The sequence below is a fragment of the Triticum urartu genome, chromosome 4A (assembly GCF_056163025.1).
Source record: "Triticum urartu cultivar PI428250 chromosome 4A, HENAU_Tu73, whole genome shotgun sequence".
Lineage (NCBI taxonomy): Eukaryota > Viridiplantae > Streptophyta > Magnoliopsida > Poales > Poaceae > Triticum > Triticum urartu.
The window spans coordinates 62,877,992-62,889,887 of NC_141876.1; positions in this window are offsets into that span (position 1 = coordinate 62,877,992).

Genomic DNA, 11,896 nt, shown 5'->3' on the forward strand with positions numbered 1-11,896 from the left:
TCTTCCAGATGTCCCTCGCGCTCCTCGACCGCGACGGCCGCCCCGCTCTGGGCCGCATCTGGCGTTTCCACCTGGGCGTGCCGCGCGCCGAGGACGAACGCTTCCTGGCGGAGCTGGGCGTGGAGGAGGCCTCAGTCCGCCGCGCCGACCGCTCCCGCCTCGCCGGGGCTCTCACCGAGTGCTGCGCCATCTACAACAGCCGTGTCACCTGGGTGACCTCCGACGGCGCCGAGGACATCCTCCACCTGCTGGACTGCTTCCAGAACCCCCTCCTCGTGCGTAGAACCACCGACCGCCGGCAGCTCATCCGGAGCTCGCGGACTTTCTTTCCGGAGCTGTACGACCTCAGGTTTCTGGCCGAGTGGCGGACCCTGTCCGGGGAGGAGCCTCCGCTGCTGGCGGCCGCCAAGTCCGGAACGCCGGACGCGCTCCTCCGCGGCTTCCTTGCGCTGACGAGAGAGCCGGCGTTCGCCGAGCGGATGGTGGGGTACAACGGGATGCTGTTCGGGCTCGGTCACTGTGACACCTCCGACATCCAGCGGTTTTACACGAGCTATGAGGAGCGGACGGGGCTTGCCTGCTCCCGCCTCCCTGCTCCCATCCGTGCGCCGCGCCGTTCGGTTGGCATCCCACGGCCCAGCGATTTTTTCTATCGCAACTGAAAATAAACCCACAGATAATTCGTACCCCTTTTTCTTCCGGTACCCATATGCTGTATTTCATTCTTTTCTTCCTTTCGGGATCGAGGGCCGCCTCGCTCAGGGCAATTTGCGTCACACTCGCCTCGACTTGTTCGCGGAATCCTTGTGCATGGAGCTGGCGCTCTGGGTATGGGGCGCAGATGTCACGACTGGAGCGCTCAGGCGGATGGAATCAACAGCAAGGACATCGACGGCGTCAATGAGGCAATTCTAGCGCCGACGGCTAGGACACACAGTATCTGGCCGGACTTGCACATCAAGCAAGTGGTCAATGAGGAGGATGGTCTTCCTGATCTCGGGCTTCCCGGCCTACGTCTCAAAGACGGCCAGTGGACTGCATGCAGGAGCATGGCGAGCTCGCGCCTTGGTACGCCAGAGGCTGTTCTCGTCCACGGGGAGTGCGAGGTCAGCGCGATTGTGCTCAAGTATATATGCGGGGAGCTGCACGCTGATATGCAATTGCGGTTGGAGGCTTGGAGCTTTGGCCGGGAGTGTGGCCGTTGACGTCGAACCGCAGCAACGCCGGAACCAGGTTCTTTGTCTTTGGTGCATGTCTGCTCGCACGGGAGGTCGCCAGTCGTGCGGTAGTTGACGCCGGTCGTCTCGGCGGAGGTGGTCTTGTTGTAGTTGAGGGCCGACAACCGAGACTTGGGTGATGTCGTCGTCGCAGTGCGATGGCGCAGAGAACAGACGCTTCAAGGATGACAAACTCCTGCTGGACGCATTCCTCCTTCACGTCGAGCTCTCGCTCGAGGCGGTAGCCCATGTCTAGTTCAATCCGGACCTCCTGCTACAGCCCAGCAGCTATGACGACATGATGGGACAAAGTGGCCAGGGAGCTGGGAGAGGAGAAGGGTTCGATGGCGGGGCGATAGCTGTTTCACTGATTATCTTCGCTCGAGCGACGGTCTGCTACTGAAAGAGAAAAATGGAAGGAGAAAGAAGGAAATACGTATGCTAGAGAGATGGAAATACCGGAGATGTTTGCCTTTCCCTACAAAATGGACGCGGTGAGGGGAAAAATATCCGCCGTTGGATGGATCGGGAGCATGGATGGGAGCACCAACAGGGAGCAGGCAAGCCTCGTCCATGAGGAGCAGGAAACACGGGTTAAGGAGCAAAGGGCTGCTGTGAATCAAAACAGCTCTCTCAGCACTTCCAATGCATTCGGGTTCTGATCCTTCCTTGTGTAACCAAATAATTGTACTGCTATGTTTCACTAGTAGACTGCCCAGGCTTTGCCACGGGCCATTTTTTCCCTAATTATATTATATATATAATGAATAACATATTTCGCAAGTTTAGAAAAGATAAACTGCAACAATCGGAAAATAATCAAAATCCACTTCACTTGCTATGTAATTTGACGATGTATATATAGAGAGCAATGATCTAAATAATTAGCTTCAGGATATCAAATTTGAAGTAAAGGATAGAGGAGGTTGAACAGTGGATAGGGGAGGGGCTCCTTAGAGATAGATTCCGACAACTCTTTGTCATTACGCACAATACAAGCACAAGTCGCGGAGGTCAGGGTAGACGACATATGCACTCCATTGTTTCAGTAACCGTTTTGGCCCTTGAAAGTGGCGGATTGGGACTTCCTCCGGGACAAGCTAGATGGGGTGAGGTTAAGCAACGAGGATGACGAGATTTTTTGGAGGTTGGAACCTTTGGGCCAATTCTCCACGAGATCCCTATACAGAGAAATTTTCAAGACCGAAACACAAGGTAAGGTGATGGATATCTAGAAGATGAAGATTCCTTCAAAAAGAACTTTGGCAAGTTGCGAGGAACCAAATTCTGGGTGGTAATCAAGTGATCAAAAGAAAAGTCAGGAGACGGCAAGTGCACTTGGTGTGCCCAAGATGAAATTTGTGACCATGTCCTATTTAGATGCGTTGTAGTAAGATTCATTTGCAGCATCACTAGGTAGACCATGGGCTATACCTGGAACACCATGGGGTTTGCTAATTTACACCATCTTCTAATGGGGACCTGGGGAAGAGATAGACGAATAGTTTGGATTGATTTTGCGGCGATTGCTTGAACCTTGTGGACGACCCGCGACAAATCTTTAATAGAGGGATGATATATAAAACACTCGACTAACCGAGTGTACAAAATTTTGTTTCTGTTGCTATTTTGAAGAGCGCTCGGAAAACAGCAGGACTGACCTCAGTTGACCGCTTGATCAGCACCTTCGGTTCTTGTGTCCTGCTTGCCTAGCGGCGCTTTATGCCCACTTCTTAGTAGTTTTTGTTGTTATTGAGGAATGATTCTTTGTAGCTGTTAGCCTCCCTCCATATATGCCGTGTCGCTACGATTCGATTTTATGGGCTATCTATTAATTTATATTCTTTGGTATCTCTTCGTGTAATATCCGTAAGACCTCCGTTTAAGATTAGGCTAGGGTTCCTCGTAAAAAAAACCAGGCAAGGGTCTCTTATCTGATTTTTTACAGTAGCTTCAATTTGTAACTTGTGGCTCTATTCTCTAATGATGAATTCTAGGTCAGCATAGCATAACAACCGTATCTCATCGCATAAGCTGCTCGTTTCTCATCCATTCTATATAAAAGTAGTTGAGAAACAGCTTTGTTCTCACTGCACCCAGCACGCCGGCTCGCTCCTCTCACTCCCTCATAGCAACTCGTTCCTCTAGCTCTCTCATCGCAAAACAGCCACCACCACCATTTCCCTCCACAGCGTTGTTGTTGTTGGGAAACGTAGTAATTTAAAAAAAAAATCCTACGCACACGCAAGATCATGGTGATGCATAGCAACGAGAGGGGAGAGTGTGTCCATGTACCCTCATAGATCGAAAGCGGAAGTGTTAGCACAACGCGGTTGATGTAGTCGTACGTCTTCACGATCCGACCGATCAAGTATCGAACGCACGGCACCTCCGAGTTATGCACACGTTCAACTCGATGACGTCCCTCGAACTCCGATCCAGCCGAGCTTTGAGGGAGAGTTCCGTCAGCACGACGGCGTGGTGACGATGATGATGTTGCTACCGTCGCAGGGCTTCGCCTAAGCACCGCTACGATATTATCGAGGTGGATTATGGTGGAGGGAGGAACCGCACACGGCTAAGAGATCCAAGAGATCAATTGTTGTGTCTATGGGATGCCCCCCTCCTCCGTATATAAAAGGGGGGAGGAGAGGGCCGGCCAAGGGGAGGAGGCGCGCCCAAGGGGGCAGTCCTACTCCCACCGGGAGTAGGACTCCTCCTTTTCCTATTTGGATAGGAAGAGGGAAGGAAGAGGAAGGAGGGAGGAAGGAAGGGGGGGGGCGTCCCAATTCGGATTGGGCTTGGGGAGGGGCGTGCCCCCTCCCTTGCTCCTTTCCCTTCTTTCCACTAAAGCCCATTAAGGCCCATATACCTCCCGGGGGGTTCCGATAACCTCCCGATGCTCCGGTATTATCCCAATCGCACCCGAAACCATTCCGGTGTCCAAATATAGTCGTCCAATATATCGATCTTTATGTCTCTACCATTTCAAGACTCCTCGTCATGTCCGTGATCACATACGGGACTCCGAACTACCTTCGGTACATCAAAACACATAAACTCATAATATAACCGTCATCGAACTTTAAGCGTGCGGACCCTACGGGTTCGAGAACTATGTAGACATGACCGAGACACGTCTCCGGTCAATAACCAATAGCGGAACCTGGATGCTTATATTGGCTCCCACATATTCTACGAAGATCTTTATCGGTCAAACCGCATAACAACATACGTTGTTCCCTTTGTCATCGGTATGTTACTTGCCCGAGATTCGATCGTCGGTATCTCAATACCTAGTTCAATCTCGTTACCGGCAAGTCTCTTTACTCGTTCCGTAATACATCATCCGGCAACTAACTCCTTAGTTACAATGCCTGCAAGGCTTATAGTGATGTGCATTACCGAGTGGGCCCAGAGATACCTCTCCGACAATCGGAGTGACAAATCCAAATCTCGAAATACGCCAACCCAACAAGTACCTTCGGAGACACCTGTAGAGCACCTTTATAATCACCCAGTTACATTGTGACGTTTGGTAGCACACAAAGTGTTCCTCCGGTAAACGGGAGTTGCATAATCTCATAGTCATACGAACTTGTATAAGTCACGAAGAAAGCAATAGCAAAATACTAAACGATCAAGTGCTAAGCTAACGGAATGGGTCAAGTCAATCACATCATTCTCCTAATGATGTGATCCCGTTAATCAAATAACAACTCATGTCTATGGATAGGAAACATAACCATCTTTGATCAACGAGCTAGGCAAGTAGAGGCATACTAGTGACACTCTGTTTGTCTATGTATTCACACAAGTATTATGTTTCCGGTTAATACAATTCTAGCATGAATAATAAACATTTATCATGATATAAGGAAATAAATAATAACTTTATTATTGCCTCTAGGGCATATTTCCTTCAGTCTCCCACTTGCACTAGAGTCAATAATCTAGATTACACAGTAATGATTCTAACACCCATGGAGCCTTGGTGTTGATCATGTTTTGCTCGTGGAAGAGGCTTAGTCAACGGGTCTGCAACATTCAGATCCGTATGTATTTTGCAAATCTCTATGTCTCCCACTTGGACTTGATCCCAGATGGAGTTGAAGCGTCTCTTGGTGTGCTTGGTTCTCTTAGTAAAACGCAACCGATCAATATAATCCTTAATAAGGGTAAACTTCTCCGATATAGTGTAATTGGGAGAATTCAAAAAGATAATAGGACTATCATGCATGGGTGCAATAGCAACAATTTCATGTCTAACATAAGGAACTATAGCAAGTTCATCTCCATAAGCATAATTCATATTGGCATCTTGGCCACAAGCATAGCAAGCATCATCAAAAAGGGATATTTCAAAAGAATCAACGAGATCATAGCAATTATCATAGCATTCATCCTTCGGTAAGCATGAAGGGGAATTAAACAATGTATGAGTTGAAGAGATAATCTCATTAGAAGGTGGGCACGGGTGATCAATCCGCTCTTCCTCCTTTTGTTCTTCGCTCTCCTCCTCATCTTTTTCATCCAATGAGCTCACAGTTTCATCAACTTCTTCTTCCATAGATTCCTGCAAAATATTAGTCTCTTCTTGGACAGCGGAGACTTTCTCAATAAGAGCATTAATATAGGAATTATATTCATAATTATCATAGCAATATTTTAGGATAGCTAAATTTTCAGGCCTATAAACATCATCATCAAAAGCTTCATTCTTTTCAAACAAAGATTCAATTTCATAAGCACCCTTAAAAGCAACAAATTCTTCTATTTGTTCCACATCATAGTAATCATATATACCATTAGCATAAGAAGCTAAGGTTTCATTATCATTAAATTTGCATGAAAAGGGAAGGTGTGGAGCCTTCATTCTAGAGCAACAAGTATAATCATAACTCAAGCATACTTGCTGAGCATACCACTTCAATATATAAATTTGATCACATAATAGTTTCCCTTTTTGTGTTAAGCGATAATCCCTAAAGTATTCACGTTGATCCAACATTACTCCCATTACCAAATTGAATGAGGTTTTCTCAGGATTATCAAAGTGGTACATAATATTTTTCACATATTGAGCATCGAGGGTTTTAGGAGGTTCCTCATCTCCATGAGTAGCAAGTACACCTAATTTTTTTGGTATTTCGTGTTCCATATCCATAACTAAAGATAGAGAACAACTAAGGACAGCAAATAAAAATTACTTAGTGATAAAGCAAACAAGCAAACACGAGAATATTCACCCCATGCTATAACTCCCCGGCAACGGCACTAGAAAAAGGTCTTGATAACCCACAATTATAGGGGATCGCAACAGTTTTCGATAAGTAAGAGTGTCGAACCCAACGAAGAGCTAAAGGTAGAACAAATATTCCCTCAAGTTCTATCGACCACTGATACAACTCTACGCACGCTTGACGTTCGCTTTACCTAGAACAAGTATGAAACTAGAAGTACTTTGTAGGTGTTATTGGATAGGTTCGCAAGATAATAAAGAGCACATAAATAAAAAGTAGGGGCTGTTTAGATTAATAAACAATAAAGTAAATATAGCGAGTGTGGAAAAGTGGTGGTAGGAGTTGCGAAATTGCCCCTAAGCAATTGACTACTTTACTAGATCGATAACAACTATTATGTGGGAGAGGCCACTGCTAGCATGTCATCCCTGACTTGGAATTCTATGCACTTATGATTGGAACTATTAGCAAGCATCCGCAACTACTAATGCTCATTAAGGTAAAACCCAACCATAGCATTAAGATATATTGGTCCCCCTTCAATCCTGTATGCATCAATTTCTATGCTAGGCTGAAGCTTCTGCCACCCTTGCCCTCCAATACATAGTCCTATCAACATACAACTAACCCTATGGTGTGATCTACGCGCGCTCTCATATGATGGGCACCAAAGGACAGTAACATAACCACAAGCAAATTAAATCAATCATAGAAATTCATCAACCACCGATAGGACAACGAAAATCTACTCAGACATCATAGGATGGCAACACATCATTGGATAATAATATGAAGCATAAAGCACCATGTTCAAGTAGAGGGTACAACGGGTTGCGGGAGAGTGGACCGCTGTAGATAGAGGGGGGAAGGTGATGGAGATGTTGGTGAAGACGGCGGAGGTGTTGGTGTAGATCGCGGTGATGATGATGATGGCCACGCCAGCGTTCCGGCGCCACCGGAAGAGAAGGGGAGAGGGGGCCCCTTCGTCTTCTTCTTCCTTGACCTCCTCCCTAGATGGGAGAAGGGTTTCCCCTCTGGTCCTTGGCCTCCATGGCATGGGAGGGGCGAGAGCCCCTCCGAGATTGGATCTGTCTCTCTGTCTCTCTCTGTTTCTGCGTTCTGGTGTGCTGCCCTTTCACCGTTTCGTATATATATGGAGATCCGTAACTCCGATTGGATCGAAACCTTCGCCGTGGTTTTTTTTCCCAAAAATTAGCTTTCTTGCGGCCGAACAATGGCATCAACCGCCTTACGGGTGGCCCACGAGGGTCAGGGCGCGCCCAGGGGGGCAGGCGCGCCCCCTACCTCGTGGCCACCTCGGGTACCATCTCGCGTTGATTTTGTTCCGGAATTTTCCAAATATTCCAAAAATAAGCTCCGTCCGTTTTCATCCCATTTGGATTCCGTTTGATATGGATATCCTATGAAACCAAAAACATGCAACAGACATGAACTAGCACTGGGCACTGGATCAATACGTTAGTCCCAAAAATAGTATAAAAAGTTGCCAAAAGTATATGAAAATTGTAGAATATTGGCATGGAACAATAAAAAATTATAGATACGACGGAGACGTATCAACATCCCCAAGCTTAATTCCTGCTCATCCTCGAGTAGGTAAATGATAAAAAAGATAATTTTTGATGTGGAATGCTACCTAGCATAATCTTGATCATATGTCTAATCATGGCATGAATATTAAGACACGAGTGATTCAAAGAAATAGTCTATCATTTGACATTAAGAAAATAATACTTCAAGCATACTAATAAAGCAATCATGTCTTTTCAAAATAACATGGCCAAAGAAAGTTATCCCTACAAAGTCATATAGTCTGGCTATGCTCCATCTTCACCACACAAAATATTCAAATCATGCACAACCCCGATGACAAGCCAAGCAATTGTTTCATACTTTTGACATTCTCAAACCTTTTCAACTTTCACGCAATAAATGAGCGTGAGCCATGGACATAGCACTATAGGTGGAATAGAATATGATGGTGGAGGAGACAAAAAGGAGAAGATAGTCTCACATCAACTAGGCATATTAACAGGCTGTGGATATGCCCATCAATAGATATCAATGTGAGTGAGTAGGGATTGCCATGCAACGGATGCACTAAGAGCTATAAGTGTATGAAAGCTCAAACTAGAAACTAAGTGGGTGTGCATCCAACTTGCTTGCTCATGAAGACCTCGGGCATTTGAGGAAGCCCATCATCGGAATATACAAGCCAAGTTCTATAATGAAAATTCCCACTAGTATATGAAAGTGATAACTCAAGAGACTCTCTATAAGAAGAACATGGTGCTACTCTGAAGCACAAGTATGCTAAAAGGATAGTAACATTTCCCCTTCTCTCTTTTTCTCTCATTTTTTTGGTGGGCTTCTTTGGCCCCTTTTTTTATTTGGGCTTCTTTGGCCTCTTTTATTTTTTTGTAAAGTCCGGAGTCTCATCCCGACTTATGGGGGAATCATAGTCTCCATCATCCTTTCCTCACTGGGGCAATGCTCTAATAATGATGATCATCACACTTTTATTTACTTACAACTCAATATTACAACTCGATGTCTAGAACAAAGATATGAATCTCTATGAATACCTCCGGCGGTGTACCGGGATGTGCAATGATCTAGCATAACAATGACATCAAAGAACGGACAAGCCATGAAAACATCATGCTAGCTATCTTACGATCATGCAAAGTAATATGACAATGAATGCTCAAGTCATGTATATGATGATGATGGAAGTTGCATGGCAATATATCTCGGAATGGCTATGGAAATGCCATGATAGGTAGGTATGGTGGCGGTTTTGAGGAAGGTATATGGTGGGTTTACGGTACCGGCGAAAGTTGCGCGGTACTAGAGAGGCTAGCAATGGTGGAAGGGTGAGAGTGCGTATAATCCATGGACTCAACATTAGTCATAAAGAATCTCCTTCCTCCGGCTTAACACCGGCGGTCTGTTCAGGGTTCCAAACTCATAGTGGCAACTAAACACGAGGGTTGCGCTCGTTGCGAGACTTAACCCAACACCTTACGGCATGAGCTGACGACAGCCATGCACCACCTGTGTCCGCGAGCTATAAGTAATGCAACTATGAATCTCATGGAGAGTTCGATCCTGGCTCAGGATGAACGCTGGCGGCATGCTTAACACATGCAAGTCGAACGGGAAGTGGTGTTTCCAGTGGCGAACGGGTGAGTAACGCGTAAGAACCTGCCCTTGGGAGGGGAACAACAACTGGAAACTAGGGGATATAGGGGGTAACACTGTCCCTATAAATTCCTTTTTTCCTTTTCTTTTTTGTCCAGAATTGAACAAAAAAGAAATTATGGAAGATGTTTTCTTCCCCCATTAAGTCCGAGCCATAGAGTAAGAGTGAGTAGGAAAAGAACCTAAAAATATTCCTTGACTTGAATAAAATCTGGAGTTGTGTTGTATAAGTGAGCATGAATTTCTTATCATTCAATGAGCATCTTGTATTTCATAAAAATTTGGGAAAAAGAACCCATTGTATGGGAAATACTTCAAGAAGTTATGCGGGGACATCCTGTACTGTTAAATAGAGCACCTACCCTGCATAGATTAGGCATACAGCTCACATACTTATTGCAAAAGTCTATTAGCTATCGAAACAAAGTACTATGCGCTTGCTCCTAGGGGGATAGATTGGTAGGAAAATACCATCGCTCATCCCCGACCGCCACTCATAAGGAAGACAATCAATAAATACATCATGCTCCGACTTCATCACATAACGGTTCACCATACGTGCATGCTACGGGAATCACAAACTTCAACACAAGTATTTCTACAATACACAACTACCCACTAGCATGACTCTAATATCACCATCTTTATATCGCAAAACTATTGCAAGGAATCAAACATATCATATTCAGCGATCTACAAGTTTATGTAGGATTTTATGACTAACCATGTGAATGACCAGTTCCTGTCATCTCTCTAAATAGATATAAGTGAATCAAGAGAGTTCAATTCTTTCTACAAAATATATGCCCAGCTCTAACAATTATAAGTGAAGCAAAAGAGCATTCTACAAACGGCGGTTTTCTATGTAAAGAGAAACAAGCAATCCAAACTTCAAATGATATAAGTGAAGCACATGAAGCATTCTAAAAATCCATACTCAAAAGATATAAGTGAAGCGCAAAGAGAATTCTATAAATCAACCAAGGACTATCTCATACCAGCATGGTGCATAAAAGAAAAATGAAAAGTAATGCAAAAAGACGCTCCAAGATTGCACATATCGCATGAACGAAACGAATCCGAAAACATACCGATACTTGTTGAAGAAAGAGGGGATGCCTTCCAGGGCATCCCCAAGCTTAGATGCTTGAGTCTCCTTGAATATTTACTTGGGGTGCCTCGGGCATCCCCAAGATTGAGCTCTTGCCTCTCTTCCTTCTTCTCACATCGAGACCTTCTCGATCATCGAACACTTCATCCACACAAAACTTCAACAGAAAACTCAGTAAGATCCGTTAGTATAATAAAGCAAATCACTACTCTAAGTACTGTTGCAAACCAATTAATATTTTGTTTTTTCACTGTGTCTAATATAATATAACTTTTTCATGGCTTAATCCACTGATATAAATTGATAGTTTCATCAAAAGAAGCAAACTATACATCAAAAACAGAATCTGTCTAAAACAGAACAGTCTATAATAATCTGAACATTCACCATACTTCTGATACTTGAAAAATTCTTCCAAAATTAGGAAAAATAAAAAATTTGTATATAAAGACATAGCAAAAAGAATCAGAACCATTTGACGTTCCAGCTAAAAATGTAAAATCGCGCACTACAGCCAAAGTTTCTGTCCTGCACCGTACAGACCATCAAGCAAATGTAAACATCCTAAAGGCAAACCTTGGCACATTATTTTTATAATACAATGGAATTGCACAAGTGGATAATTATATTTGTTGAAAAAAATTTGGGTTCCCCTCTTTATTTTTTTTGTTTTTAAACTATATAAAAGCACTCAACAGAAATAAATGACTCTCTAAAACTTTCGGGTTGTCTCCCTGGCAGCGCTTTCTTTAAAGCCATTAAGCTAGGCATATAGTGCTCAAGTAGTGAATCCACCCAGATCCCAAGGTATATCAAAGCCAATTTTAATTAACAATGATTTGTAATTTAGTAGTGAGCACAAAGTAATATATATCATGCAACAACGAAGTCTAACTCTCTTCCTATGCATCGACATGTCATAAAAGAACAATTCATGCACAGTAAAGGCCAATGCATAGTATAAACAGTTTCTTGCAATTTTGTTGTATTGGAAACATAAAGAGGTGAAGATATAGTTCCTCTCTCATAATAATTGCAAGTAGGAGCAGCAAGCACATGCATATTATATCTATCAAGATCATCATGTGTAATAGTAAAAC